The sequence below is a fragment of the Sturnira hondurensis genome, unplaced genomic scaffold, assembly GCF_014824575.4.
Source record: "Sturnira hondurensis isolate 20B ecotype Veracruz unplaced genomic scaffold, ASM1482457v3 Scaffold0023817, whole genome shotgun sequence".
NCBI classification, from domain to species: domain Eukaryota; kingdom Metazoa; phylum Chordata; class Mammalia; order Chiroptera; family Phyllostomidae; genus Sturnira; species Sturnira hondurensis.
Window position 1 is genome coordinate 13,043,923 of NW_028096448.1, and position 13,559 is coordinate 13,057,481.

Sequence of the window (13,559 nt, forward strand, 5' to 3'; positions counted from 1 at the left end):
ACCACTTCCTCTTGGGTGCTGGAAATAACTCCCATTTAGATTAAGACAAATCATATGTGAGCCCCTACTGTGTGTTTTTCTCCTTTGATTATCAAAACCTTTCAGGGAGACAGGGCTATGCTCTCGGAGGGGAAGGCTGGGGCTGCCCCTTTAAGGGACTGGAACAGAGAGTGGCAGAGCCTGGACTCAGAGTGCCGTCCTCCAACACCACATTCCAGGCCCCTTCTCTCACTGCCCCGAGGCTTCTGAATTCCACCGCCAAGGCGGCACCTGGCTTTACCTGGGGCTATCGCTCCCCTCCACCTGGCTCTCCCTGTTCCCCTGGGACTAGACTGGTTTGAATGTGGAGGCTTCTGAGGATCCAGGAGAACCGGGAGCCTGGAAGGAAAGTGATGGTTGGACATGTCCCTTCTGGCTGTTCCTTGTCTCCTCATCTCTGGGGAAACGCAGACCCTAGCCAGAGCAAGGCCTCAACCAGGGCCACTCACCTTCTTGGTGCCCTGAATTCAACCCCCAGCCCACCCACTTCAGCCAGAGATCTGATTCTATTTTAAGAGCAAGGATGCATTTTTCAGGAGGGAAGATTGCGAAATATTGGGGAGACGGCTCCAAGCACCGCCAACCCTCGCAGGAGTTTCAGCAAAGGTTTCTTCAAGAAGATAGACTTAGGATTAACTGTCCCAAAGCACGGATTACTTCAGTGCTGTAGGAATGGTGGAGGGGAAAAGCAATCTTATCAGAAAAGGAGAAATCTTTTATATTTGAGCCAACTTTGGTTTTAAAATGTTATGAAACAACTGAATGTTTCTCAAACATGATTTTTTTCCTCCAGAGTTCTGTCAGCTCCTGAGCTCTCCCCTTTTTTTCCTCCCATGTCTGACACCATCTTCCTGGATTTCTTAGACACGTGGTTTGTTTTGTAGGGTTCCCCCCCTTTTCTTGTTTTCCTTTTTTTCCACTAGAAGAAAGTAAATTCCCGTCACTTTTAAGACAGCTTCCCCTTGTCCACTAGTCCAGGCAGTGGGGCGTCACAGAAATCTCACTCCCAGTGGAGGACGCCGGATTAGCATACCCAACGGGAACAACCTAGCTGTTTCCAACCACTTCCTCCCTGGGCCAAGTTCTCCCTCAGACGAGTGGTCGTGAAAAGGAGCATCACAACCCCCCATCCCAGTGCCTTTGCCCCCGAAACAGGGAGTGAGTGGATAGTCGGAATGCTTGCAATTCCTCGTTACGGCCCAATTTAACTTGAGCTCCCAGTGGCCCATTTTCCAGCTCCACCACCCTCCCTCCTCTGTCATTAGCCCCTGTGCACACTGTCACCCTTCCAAACTCAGTCAGCATTCCCTCGACCGGAAGTGGCCCTGACCTGCTCCTCCCCACTGCCTGCCTCAGCCAACAGGAGCAGGATTGAACATGTGACTATCGCCCAGCACACAGAATGGCTAGACATATACATGTTCCAGGACCTGTGTGCCACCTCCTTCCTCCCCCAGCTTCTCTTGCATCCATGTCCAATTCTTGTCTTGATATCCCTGTGAAGTCATCTGTGTGCATATCTCTGGGGGTCCTGAAGGCACACTGACAGGTGTGCAAGTGTCCTGAGAAAGATTTTTGGCTCCAGAAAATACTGGCAGGGTGGCCCTGGTATGAACCAAGGGTCACTCCCATCCTCATGACACTGTATGTAAGAGTTGGGGGCCCCAGGAGATGAGACCATTGTCTAAAAGGTCTTATTATTATTTTTTAGTTTTCAATTGTTTTACTACATAGTTCACAGAAAGGTTTTTATGTAGGAGATTCAAATGTAACTGGCAAGGCAGCTTTCAATCAGAGATGGATAACTCAGTCGCAGCTCAAACTCTGCGGTGGAAGCATATGGAATATTTGATTTCAGCCTTGCTGTAGATGGATTGTGTGATCTCAGCCAAGTTCCTTGGCCCCTCAGAACCTCAGCTGCCCCCTCTGGAAAGAGAGAGAATAAGGGGTGGACCTCACAAGGTTCTTGGGAGGGTTACACAGTATAGACAATGCAGAGGACCCCTCTTCCCGCCAAGGTCTCTCACATCCAGTCCCAGTGGTTTGGGGGTCACTCAAGTAGTAAGACTCATGCCATCAAGGTCATAGGTAACATTACACTCATAACACTGCCCAGCTTATAACCCCAAATACTTAAAAGTTCTCTCTGAGTTTGCATATTTTATCCTTTCTGTTTAGATTTTGTTATATGATCCTGGGACCAGAGAAGACTAAAATTTGCCTCTCTCTCTCCCCCTCTCTCTCTCATCCTGAATTTTGGTTATTGGGCAAAGGTTCCACATTTTGAAGGGTGATGACATATATTCATATTCCATCTTTTAGGCACCATACCTTTATACCATCACATCTGATTCTTCATCTATTTCAGTGATTTTCAAGTTATTTAACTCCACTCTGTGACCTTTGGCAATGCCTAGAAACCTCTTTGGTTGTCACACTGGATGAAAGGGAGGTGCTGCTGGCATCTAGCTCCACACCCTACGATGCACAGGACAGTCCCCGCCGTGGGGTGCTATCGGGCTCCACATGGCAATAGCGCAGCAGTGGGGAAGCCCCGCCCTGTCACCATGGTTGAGAGATCCCTTCTCTTTGCCTCCACTTTCTATTGGCTGAGCGACCCTGGGCACTGGTTACTCACTTTTTTTAATCTGTTGAGCAAGAGAAATCAGACTTAGCTAATGAGGTTACTGTTAATTAGGTGATACTTAGCACAGTTCCTAGCACGTGGAATATTAGCTATTGTTATTTCATGTAATTGTGACAATAATCTCAGGCTTTGGAGATGTTCAGAAACTGCCTGGCCAAGGTCTCATAGCTAGAACAGGTAGAGTTAAGAATTATTCTTGCGCTCTGGCCGGTGTGGCTCAATTGCTGGGAAAGTTATCCTGTGGCCTAAGGGTTGCTGATTCAGTTCTTGGTTGGGGCATGTGCCTAGGTTGTGGGTTCAGTCCCTGGTCCATGTGCCCGGTCCAGGCGCATACAGGGAGCAACTGACCAAAGCTTTTTCCTCACATCGATGTTTCTCTTGGTCCCTTCCTCTCTCTCTAACAAGCAATAGAAAAATGTCCTCAGGTGAGGATAAGAAAAGAAAAAATTTTAAAAAAGAATCACCCTTGAATCTCTGGGGTCTCCCTACCCTAATCTCACCTCTGAGCCATGAGGCTTCATTGCTGCCAGCTGTGAACCAACATGGAGACCAAAATACCCCGGGACACTCTGTAATTCTAGGAGAGGTGGAGTCAGTGATGATGACAGATAAGGGCCAGAATGACAAAAGCAGGTAAGGAGAGTCTACGTGACGTTCTTCTTGCCCAGAGATTGGCCCTATGCCTTCTTGGAATTGAGGGGACAATTTAATTCTGTGTCAAGGGTGTGTCTGACACAGCCCCTTGGCAGGACATTTTGTGATCTTGTTGCTTTCTCAGGTCCCTCAAGCAGGTGCCACTTCCCCTAAGAACTGGCCTGGGTCTCTGGTTGCCCAGAGCGTGGGTTGGACACTTCCCAGAAGGTTCAGATACAGAAGCCAGAACAGGGGCCAAAAGGGGGGTAGTGTCATCTCGACGGGTGACATTTCTGTCCCTGGACTGTATCTTGCTGTGCTTACTCGGTGTGTAAACACTGGGTGGCTTGGCGTTTTCAGTGTCTTCACACTTTATCTCCCAGGTACAAAGGTGATCGGGCAGCGTCCCCAGGGAGGCCAGGCCCCAGGCAGAGCTGCCCAAGTTCCCAGGAACGTGTTGGGGCAACAAGAGCATGCTCAGGCTGCTGTGTGGGGCTTCTGCCTGACACCTGTCACTAGAGAGCCTGGCATGTCACATCCTGCCACAGTTCCCTGGGCGCAGGGGCGGGGACACTGGTGGCAGAGGCCAGCATGCTGCTCTGAGTTCCGCCCCAGAAACTGGTAGCCTGGAGCCGGCTTTAAAAAGGGGGTCTGCATTTCCGAGAGGCCCCGAAGCGACCGTTCCGGGTTCTGGAAGTCAGAGGGTTCTGTCCCTCTGGGACTCTGAGGCCCCAGGATCATTTTTGCATGGACGCGTGGATTTCGAAACCACAGTTATGTCACTCCCCAGTTTGTAGGACCCTGACCTTATAAACAAGGCAGCGGAAAGTTCTCTCCCTGGAACGAGAACCCTAACACACGTCACTGCTGAGAGGAGCACGCCCAGAAGTACTGAGAGTTTTTCTGCAAACTCCCAAACCCGAGAGCTTTCCCATGTATCAGGAGAGCACCTCTACTCCTCGCTAATTACAGCCAGAAGCCCATCTCTGTGTGGCCCGGGCTGCAGAGATGCATGTGGAGAGGCAGCCCATTGTGGAACTCTGTAGCTCTCGTGGGCGGGGGCCGGGGTGGGGGCGGACAGGGGCCTTGCCAAATGCAGAAAGAGAAAGTAGAACCCACAGGGAACACAGTTGAGTTTCCAAAGCAAGGACTCAACAGCGAGCCCTTTGTTAAGTAGCGTTTCAAATTAGCATGACACTTGTTATGACAGCTGACAAAGAGGGAGGGTGAGCGTCAGGCTTTCTGTGGAAGTGGCCAGCGTGTCTGTAGGACACTTGAATCTGGAAGCTGTAGGTGGAAGAGGAATGTGGGCCAGGCCATCTCGGATTCTCTGGGATTCCTCCCGAGTCCAGGGTGGATCTCAGAGATTATAAACACACACACACACACACACACACACACACACACACACACACACACAGAGTTGTCATTCTATTAGGGCAGGCTTCCTGCTATAAAACATAATCCCAACATCTTAGCAGCTTACTACATCAGAACTGTATTTCTTGTTCACTCAAGCTAGTGTGCCTGGTTGAACAGGTCCCTTCTACAGGCAGGGTCTCAGTAGCCTGGGCCCTTTCTGTCTGGTAGCCCTGCCCTCTGGCAGGTCCTAGGAATCCTCTCCAGCCTGTAATTGGATGGGGAAAGATCAGCAAGGAGCCATGGGAGGTTCTGAGGGGCCAGGCTTACAAGTGATACACAGCATTTCTGCTCACTGTCCAGAATTCAGTCAGATGACCATACCTAACTGCAAGGGAGGCTGGAAAATGTAGTCCAACCATATATTTAAAAAAAAAAGAAAATGATTTGTTGAACATCTAGCCAGTATCTTACATCTGCTGCAGAGTTCTATTTGTCCAAAGCAGAGATGGCAGTCCCATCCTTGGGTCAGAGCTCCCTGGAGATGGAAAGATAACTAAGGTATAGATCATCTACCTGCCTCAGTAACTCCAGGGCCTAGTATTGACTTGGCACATAGTAGGACTTGAGCAGTGCTGATTAATTCACCAGTAGGTTCATTTATTTCACCAACAAGCATATCTGAATTAGGTATACAGTTAACCTAAGATGAAAGGGACAAAGTTCCTGCTTTCATAAATCTGTAGTTCATGGATGGAAAGGCAGCATATGAACAAATTGTTCCTACAAGGGTGCTATGAACGCTGTGTTGTGGGCAGAGACAATGTAAATGAGCAGTGGGAAGCCTGAGCAGAGAAGTGCTTAATGTGCTTTAGGCTGGAGCAATCAGTGGGGGCTTCTCAGAGGTGACTTTTTAAAATTGTGACTTCCAGGGGAAAAGCCAATCAAACTGAGAGGAAAAGCAAAGAGTTTTGAAAGATGCAGATGCTGTGTTTTGCGGGGAATGATACAATGCCCAGTGTGGGTGGAACATGGCTTGTGTGTACTTGGAATCCCAGGGAGGGGGGCTGAGGGGTATCAAATAGACAGATTTCAAATGGCCTTATCACAATGCTAAGGCAAGAGGTTAGATTTTCAACCTAATAGCAGGCCATGGAGGGTTGAAGATAGCACAGGTGTAGACGGTACTTATGAGCTAGTGCAAGAGAAAGTTTTGTGCTCAAGCCGAACACCAACACAGAACACCCCCAGTCCCCAGCATGGGTGAAGGACACAGGCCTCTGGGTTCTTGCCCAGACAGAGGCTGTATTCCAGGTAAAAAAGCTGCATGGGCACAGACCCCACGTTCTTAAGCAGAACTGAGTCGGCCTGGAGTCTGTTAGTGGTTAGTTACAGAGAAATCAATTGTAAGCTTGTCATTTTTGAAATCAGTGATGGCCATTCCATTTTCCTGGTTAAGGATAAAAGACAGAATGGGAATCTGGGCCGTGGAGAGAAGTTCCCAAACAGTTGAGCCGAGTGACCCTGGGGGAACCCTGTAAATCGGAAGTGCCCTCAGGGTTTCTTCGGGGGGAGCTGGGGCCTAGAAGCAGAATTGCAGGGAAGCAACCTCAGGTCCCACTGAGGACCCTCATCTGGGCAAAACAAGTGCGGGAGGCCGTGGGCCTCAGATTTAGAAAGACATGTGTTCGAATCCCAGCTCCATCCTTGTAAGCCGTGTGTCTCTGGGCAAGAGGCATAACCTCTCTGAGCCCCCTCTTCCTGTTCTGTGAATGGGTTAATGGCCTTGCTACTGAAGTTGTGAGGATTAAGTGAGAACACCGGAGGCATGGCGAGTGCTCCACAGAGCTGTCCTTATTTGTGGGGAGAGGAGGTGGCAGTCCTGCCCAGGGGACAGAGCGCCGGTGCACGAAACCCAGAGTGCCAAGGAGATGCCCGGGAGACTTGTCAGCATTGACCTCACAAAGTCTGGGCCACTGATGGGAACCGGCTCAGTCCCTGTAGCATTCAACTCGGCACCTCCAGGCCAGTTGGCAATGGGTCAGATTACTTGGCCTGACTCACTTGGGGTCCATTTAAGAACCATCCAAATGTGCCACCAGAATCACCGGAATTGCTTTTAAAACAGCCGTCACTTCCAGGCAGAGGTGACTGGGTCGTCCGTGAAACCTGCCCTAACCAGCGCTGCTGATGAATGTCGCTGGGCCCAGAGAGCTTTTGTTTCTCTGTCTCTGAAGTTTGGCCCGAGATTTTAGGGACACTTTGAATTCTTCAAAGAGTAATTCCCGCTTACCTTCTTCCCTCTTTTCCCCTTCAGGTTCAACCCCTTTTATCACACTAAAGTGCCAATCAATATCGCGAGATAGATGTTACATCTTAGCTTTTTATAACATTACTTGTCCCAGAAGGGACACTGTATCTTTAAGGAAATGGACCCCGTATCCTGTTTCTGAAGGATTAAAATCCTTTAAAGAGACAGAAGAGGCTGTAAACCCCCATCATATTCTTATTCTCTCTTCATTATCCTGTCCACTATCTATCCCTGCTGAGTAAATCTGGTTGTGTGTTTCTCCAAAGTGGTCATAAGAAGAAATTTATTTACTCCGCTTTGCACTGGAGGGGCATTACTGAGCTCCAAGGCTCTCCGAAGTAATAAAGATTTTGCAGCGTGTGCAAAAGGGGCAGAAATTCAGAACTTCTTTCCCCTCTGAGGTCGTTTGGCCATCCAAAGGGGGAGTCACTTCTCATTTTCTGACAGGGTTTATTTCCGTAAGATTTTCCAATTAGCAGGAAAAGGTCACACTAATGTTGGTGCTGGGTAGAGGAAAAGGATCAAACTATGCAAATAGAGACATCCTTGAAAGGACAATATGAAAAAAAATAAAGTGTGGATTTCCTTTATTTCCTCATTTAATACTATATATATATATCCTTTTTCTCCTCTGCAAGAGACAAAGGTGAGTACACTTGACCTGCACTCTTGCCTGGGACAAAGGACACAGGGCTCCTGAGAGTGACTCTGGACAGTGGTGGCCCACTTGGGAGCAGAAGATAGGCATTAAGGGGAGATCCTTGAACTCTTGGCCCCGGAAATGTAGGGACACAGGATGCCAGGGGCACAGAGCTGGACCGTCAGCTGCCAAGTGCAACCTCTCTGGACCTTTATAATGGCCAGACCGTCCCCAGCCTGGCGGAGCTGCCTGCCAGCATATCGTTTTTAAACCCGGCTCAGATCTCTCTCGCTGACACTTCCCCTGCCGCTTTTGTTCCCTGCTCAGTGCGTGCAAAGCACCAGAACTTTTCTCGATAATAGGGAGGGCTGGGAGCAGTGTCAGGGAAGATGTACTCCAGCCGTATGAGGACAGGAGTCACCGATGCCCATTAAAACAGATCCAGGGGACAGCTTCGCTTCAGGTCTGGAGCTGATGCTCCTTGTCAACTCTAGCATGCTATGCGGATGTTAGGACAGACACCTCTGGCTCACTGCTCAGGGCTGCAGTGAGTGACTGGCTGGGTGGGAGCCAGTAGGGAGCTCTCTGGAAGGCAGAGTCCTGCTCGGAGAAGGCCCAGAGCTTTGCACATCCCTCACACTTATGTTTGCACACCCAGGTGTTTGTCTGTGTGGCTGCCATCAAAACGGAAGGTGACATTCCCCCAGCAAGGGGCCGATCTTTCGCGTGGAAGTTCCACATTGCGGCAGGTATTGTCGTTCAGCGAATGTTCGAACCCAGGCCGTTTCCAGAAACACAGGAACTGTTTGTTGAGAGCCCTGTGGTTGCCAGATGCCGCACCTGGGGCAGAGTTTAGGCACTTGCTCTGGGTTACACAGCTGCCACGTGGCTGAGTTGGATTCATCTACTAAGTCACACTGTTGGCCTTACTTTATTTGTGAGCTTTAAAAAACAGCTAATGGGATTATTTTGACAGCAGTTTAAATCTTGTTAAATTCTAAGAGAATTCTTTGTCAACTCTGCCTAGGAAGTAAATAAAAGTATGCAAAAAATAATGGGATTTGGGTCTTTAAAAATTGGAAATGGGCAACGTGGTGTTCAGGCTCTGCCGATTATAAACACGCGGCGTGACTGTTGTACACAGTCGTAGCACACACGTGCAGCCAGGAGACCTGTGTCTGCTGCTGACCTCCTTTCCGTCTGCGTGACATTTAGTTTTGCCACACAAACTAAGTCCCTCCCCACAAAACGTAAGTCCATCTTCAGCTTAAAACCCCTTCTTTCCCTCCTCAAAGTTGAAGACTAAGGCCTCCGAAGGCAGTGCTTGGATTTCGACATGAAAGGGGAAGCCTTTTTCTTTTTCCTTGCCCTAAAACAAAGGATGACCCATTTTTCCCATTTCAGAGTATTCCTCACCTTTTATTGTTTAGCAAGTATCCAATTGAGGCAATTCTTGGCCCCATGTTTTCTTCACACAAACATGAGAGATGAAGGGAGTTACAGAGTCACAGCCACCTCGAGGAGAAGCTGTTCGTTGGGGTTTCAGGCTCTGTTCTTAACAGGATGAAATTTCCCGGGTGCAGAACCATTCCTTTGGTTTTATTCAGAGGAAATGATCATATCTGATCAGAACAAGCAAATAAACACACAATTCTATTAACTGGACATGAAGGCAACCCAAGCATCCAACGTTACCCAGCTGACTGACTAAGGTGCGATACCTGTGTATGGTGCGTGCTAGACTATGAGACATCGTGAGCAAGCAAGGTGAAGAAATATTTCCATGACGTCTTTTTCATTTCCGGAATGCTAACTTTTAGTAGTTTTCAGACCATCGGTAACTGAGCAAATTATCCCTGTTGAATTTTAGGACAAAGTCAAAAAGAAGCGTCACGCAAGATTGGCTTTGAGCAGACGGACAAGAGGCCGCCAGACGTCAGCCGACGGCACAGTGGTTATGAGTTGGGAGACGTGCTATGTTGTTATCAGATAATGTAGCACACATGTCCCAAGGAACAGACAGACTATACAAAGCACGAAGCAGGTTGGGGAAAATCAAGCACAAGTACAAATCACAATGGTGGTTAAGTGAGCTCTTTGTACACACTCTGCGTGATTCTGAGTAACCTAAATATTAAACAACTAAATTGGGTTATTCCTGCTAATATTTCTATTGTAAAGTGGAGTAAATGAGGGCACAGAGAAGTAAAGTGATTTGCCCCAAGGTCACACAGCAGTCTGGGGTGGGACAGAGAGTTTCTTCTTTTTTTATTATATTCTTCACAAGAAAATTTTTTTAAAAAATCTAAACAAATTTTAAACAGGCTGAAGATGGAGATTTTTTCCTAAATGTGACAAAGTGGAAGGCTACATTTTAAATGAAATCCCTGCATCCTTGGTAACGATTCCTAAATGTAGCAAGAGCATCAGAAACCCTTTGTGCAGTCCCTGAGCCCCAGACCCACTAAATGTGAATACACAGGGTGCTTGGTCCCCTAAACCAGTATTCTAATAAGCTCCCTAGATGATTCTGGAGTAGACAGCCATGATTTGGGGACCACTTCACAACCACGAGAGTCACCTGGGATGCTTATACAGCGAGCCCCCCAGCTCTCCTCTAGAGATTTGATTCAGTGGGTCTGGGATGCTGTGTGGGAATTTACCCCTTTAACCTCAGTAACCACGTGTCCCTGGTTGTCCGGGACTGTCCCAGCATACGATGTATGATGTGTGACAGCCATAATTATTAATAGTACTCTTTATAACACTCAAAATCGTCCCTGTCTAGATGAGTTACATGTTTAACCAGGACCCTGGGAGAGTCATATTGAAAGAAAGCTATGGTAAGCACGGCTATAAAGAGTGTCAGTGCCTTGGGTCCAATCTCCCTCAGCTACCTGGGCGAGAGAGATGACCTCACTGGGGCCTCAGTTTTCTCACCTGCAAAATAGGTATATGGATGTCCACCTCCTGGGCTGTTGCAAGGTGTAAATGCATGTTGCGTCTTCTCCAAAGAGCCAAAGGGCTTAGAGGGTATTCTGCAAACACCAGCATCCTTCCTTCCAGTGGGAGTGTGGGGGATTTCTGAGATGCACCCTGAGGAGCGACTTCAGGCTCCTGGGCACAGGACTCCCTCTGCCTGTGGGTAACTCTGGGGGGAGCAAGCGGCCCTAAGCCAGGGTTTAGTGAGCAAATGTGAACATTTCAAAGTTTCCAGGGGACACACAGGTAACGAGCATCAGATTGATTTCGCCGAGGAAGTACAGTTCTGTTTTTAACTGTCAGAACCACGCCCTGAGGCTGTCTTACATGTCACTATGCCAACCTATGAAGAAACAAAAATGTGCTAAGGGAAGTGGGGATAGGAAGACCAAGGCAATAAACCATTTAGAAACGTCGACCTGTTGTCAAAGACAGGCAAATCTGCCATCCTACTGCAGCAGAAGGAATGCTAATAAATAACCCAAAGAGAGACATAATCCAGATGACATCTTAAAGATTATTGATTGAAAAGTCAAGCGTTTGCTAATATAAATGGCCTTTACCACAAAATTTGCATTCACAACAGTGACTTTACGCATGTCCCGAAGTGAAGGAAAGTATCGATGCAACTGACACAAATAATGATACAGAGCCGACGTCTGTTTTCAAGCAAAATGAAAAAAAAAATGTTTCCACTTATGATTATAGGTGGTGTGCTGGTGTGTGTTTGTTTCTGAGTACTTCATGGAACATTTTAAGGGTTATCTGTACATTTGTGGGTTTCAACAAGATGAAAAATTGCCCAGTTTCAGATAGGCTTCTTCTGTCCCTTTTAAAGAGGCCATTCAGCCAAGACACTGATGTCTGCAGCCCTTGAAGTTGCCTAGTCTATGAACCACTGATGGTAAATAACCTGATGAGAACTTGAACCAGAACATACAAATAGGTGCTTATTTCTTCTAGTTCATCAGACCCCACAGGCAGAATTTGTCATACACTTAGTTCCTTGGTGTGAGGCACATTTCCTTGATGGGTGACAGGTGTTGCCCAGGGGACCCGACACTGCTCTGTTCCTGTACCACACCCACTTACTTTGATGGGCCTTGAGTTTTCTGTCTCCAACTCAGTGTTTACCTGGGTGAGGAGGCTGGCTCACCTTGGGGTGGGAACAAGGCAGGGTGTCAAAAGGACTTTTTTTGTAAGTGCCTCATATTACCAGCACTGATGAAAAAATGCCCGAGGGGCATGTACATCTTAGTCTTTTTTAAGCAACCAGTGGTATAGTGAGCAATTCAATAGTAAACACAAGTATGTTGGAGCCCATGAACCCCTTGGACCCTTCATGGATTTAAAATCTGCCTCTGCCCCTCTGACTGGCGTGGATCAGTTGGTTGGAGAGTCATCCCACAAGGCCAGAGATCACCAGTTTAATTCCTGGTCAGGGCACACGCCTAGGTTGTGGGTTCAGTACCTGGTCTGGGGTTACAAGAGGCAACCAATCTCTGTTTCTCTCTCATATCAATGTTTCTCTCTCTTTCTCTCTCCCTTTCAAATAAATAAATAAGTAAATATTTTAAAGATAAATAAGCTCTGCCTCTGCCATTTGTGGCATGTGATCTAAGCAACTTCTTTAATCTTCCTTTGCATTGATTTCTCCATTGATATTTTTGGTCAATAATACAACCCCCCCACCCCGCATAGTTCTAGTAGGCTAGTAGGTTAAGGCATTTTGCATGATACCTATTGCATTTTTAGGGATTCAACGATATACATTAATGTATTTGTATATATTAGTGTCAGTAAATCTTAGTTTTATCAGGACGATGATGATGATAATGATTATCTGCCCAGGAACTTCAGAGCCACGTTTTCGGATCCTTGTGAGACCTGACCAGAAAAGAGTCTCGAGAAGTTTGGGAGAAGTGCTTGGAAGTGAGGATGCCAAAACACCAGTCCTGTCACTTCCATGGGTGCAGTCTCTCCTGATTCCCATCATTGCAAAATACTTTGAAAAATATACCTGGACATCAACCCAAAGAGCAAGAGGGTCCTTTTTCCACAGCCAGAGACATCTTTGTAGAGGAGATTCAGAATGGAGAGGAAGCGAGGCAGGTGGTGGTGGGCATGGACTCCCGAGTCAGAGGGAGTCAGCTGGGCCCTGGATGGGCCACCTGCTCCCTGGGTGGCTTTGGGCAAGTTCCTGGACTCCTCTACTCCTCAGGGTCACAGCCACAACATGCAGCTAAATCTAGTTATAGTTCTCTCATAGCATTTTGGAGGACATTAGGAAAACATATGGAGGTTGTCTGTGCCTAGTATGTAGGTGCTTAATAAAAGGCAACCGCAAATCTTGTTATTATTGCCAGTGGTACAGAAATCACATCACGTTCCATCTGGCTGCTAAGTCCAGAAATGCGCTCTCTATTGGGTCCGCTCTGCCCCCTCCGACCCACCTGCAAGTCTCCAATACGGCGACCAGACTTGGTCTCCAAGTCACTACCTGGTCTAAGTGACTATGGCTTATGACCTCCCCGCTTCACCCCTACCCTCACCTCTCAATCCATTCTCTGTAGAGTAGTCAAAGTTACATTTTAGAAACATAAATCCAATTGTGATACTCTATTCAAAACCCTTCAATAACCAACTTAATAATAATAGCCAAAAACCAGGGGTTTACTGGTAGTTGCCTGACTGTCAACACTCCAGGGTGGGGAGAAACCCTGATGTTTAGAATATGCCAGTTTCCGTGGTGAAAATACTCCTACCGTGGCCAGCCTCCTGCTCCCCAAGTGATGTAAGTTGGGAACAGATGTGTGCAATGGGCTGTCATGGGCCGGGCCGCACCAGCTCCAGCACCCACTGAGCACCCACTGAAAGTTCTCCCTGTTCCCGGCACAGGGCTCCACACTTCACACGCATGAGCTCATCACAGCAGGTGCTTTCCGGTG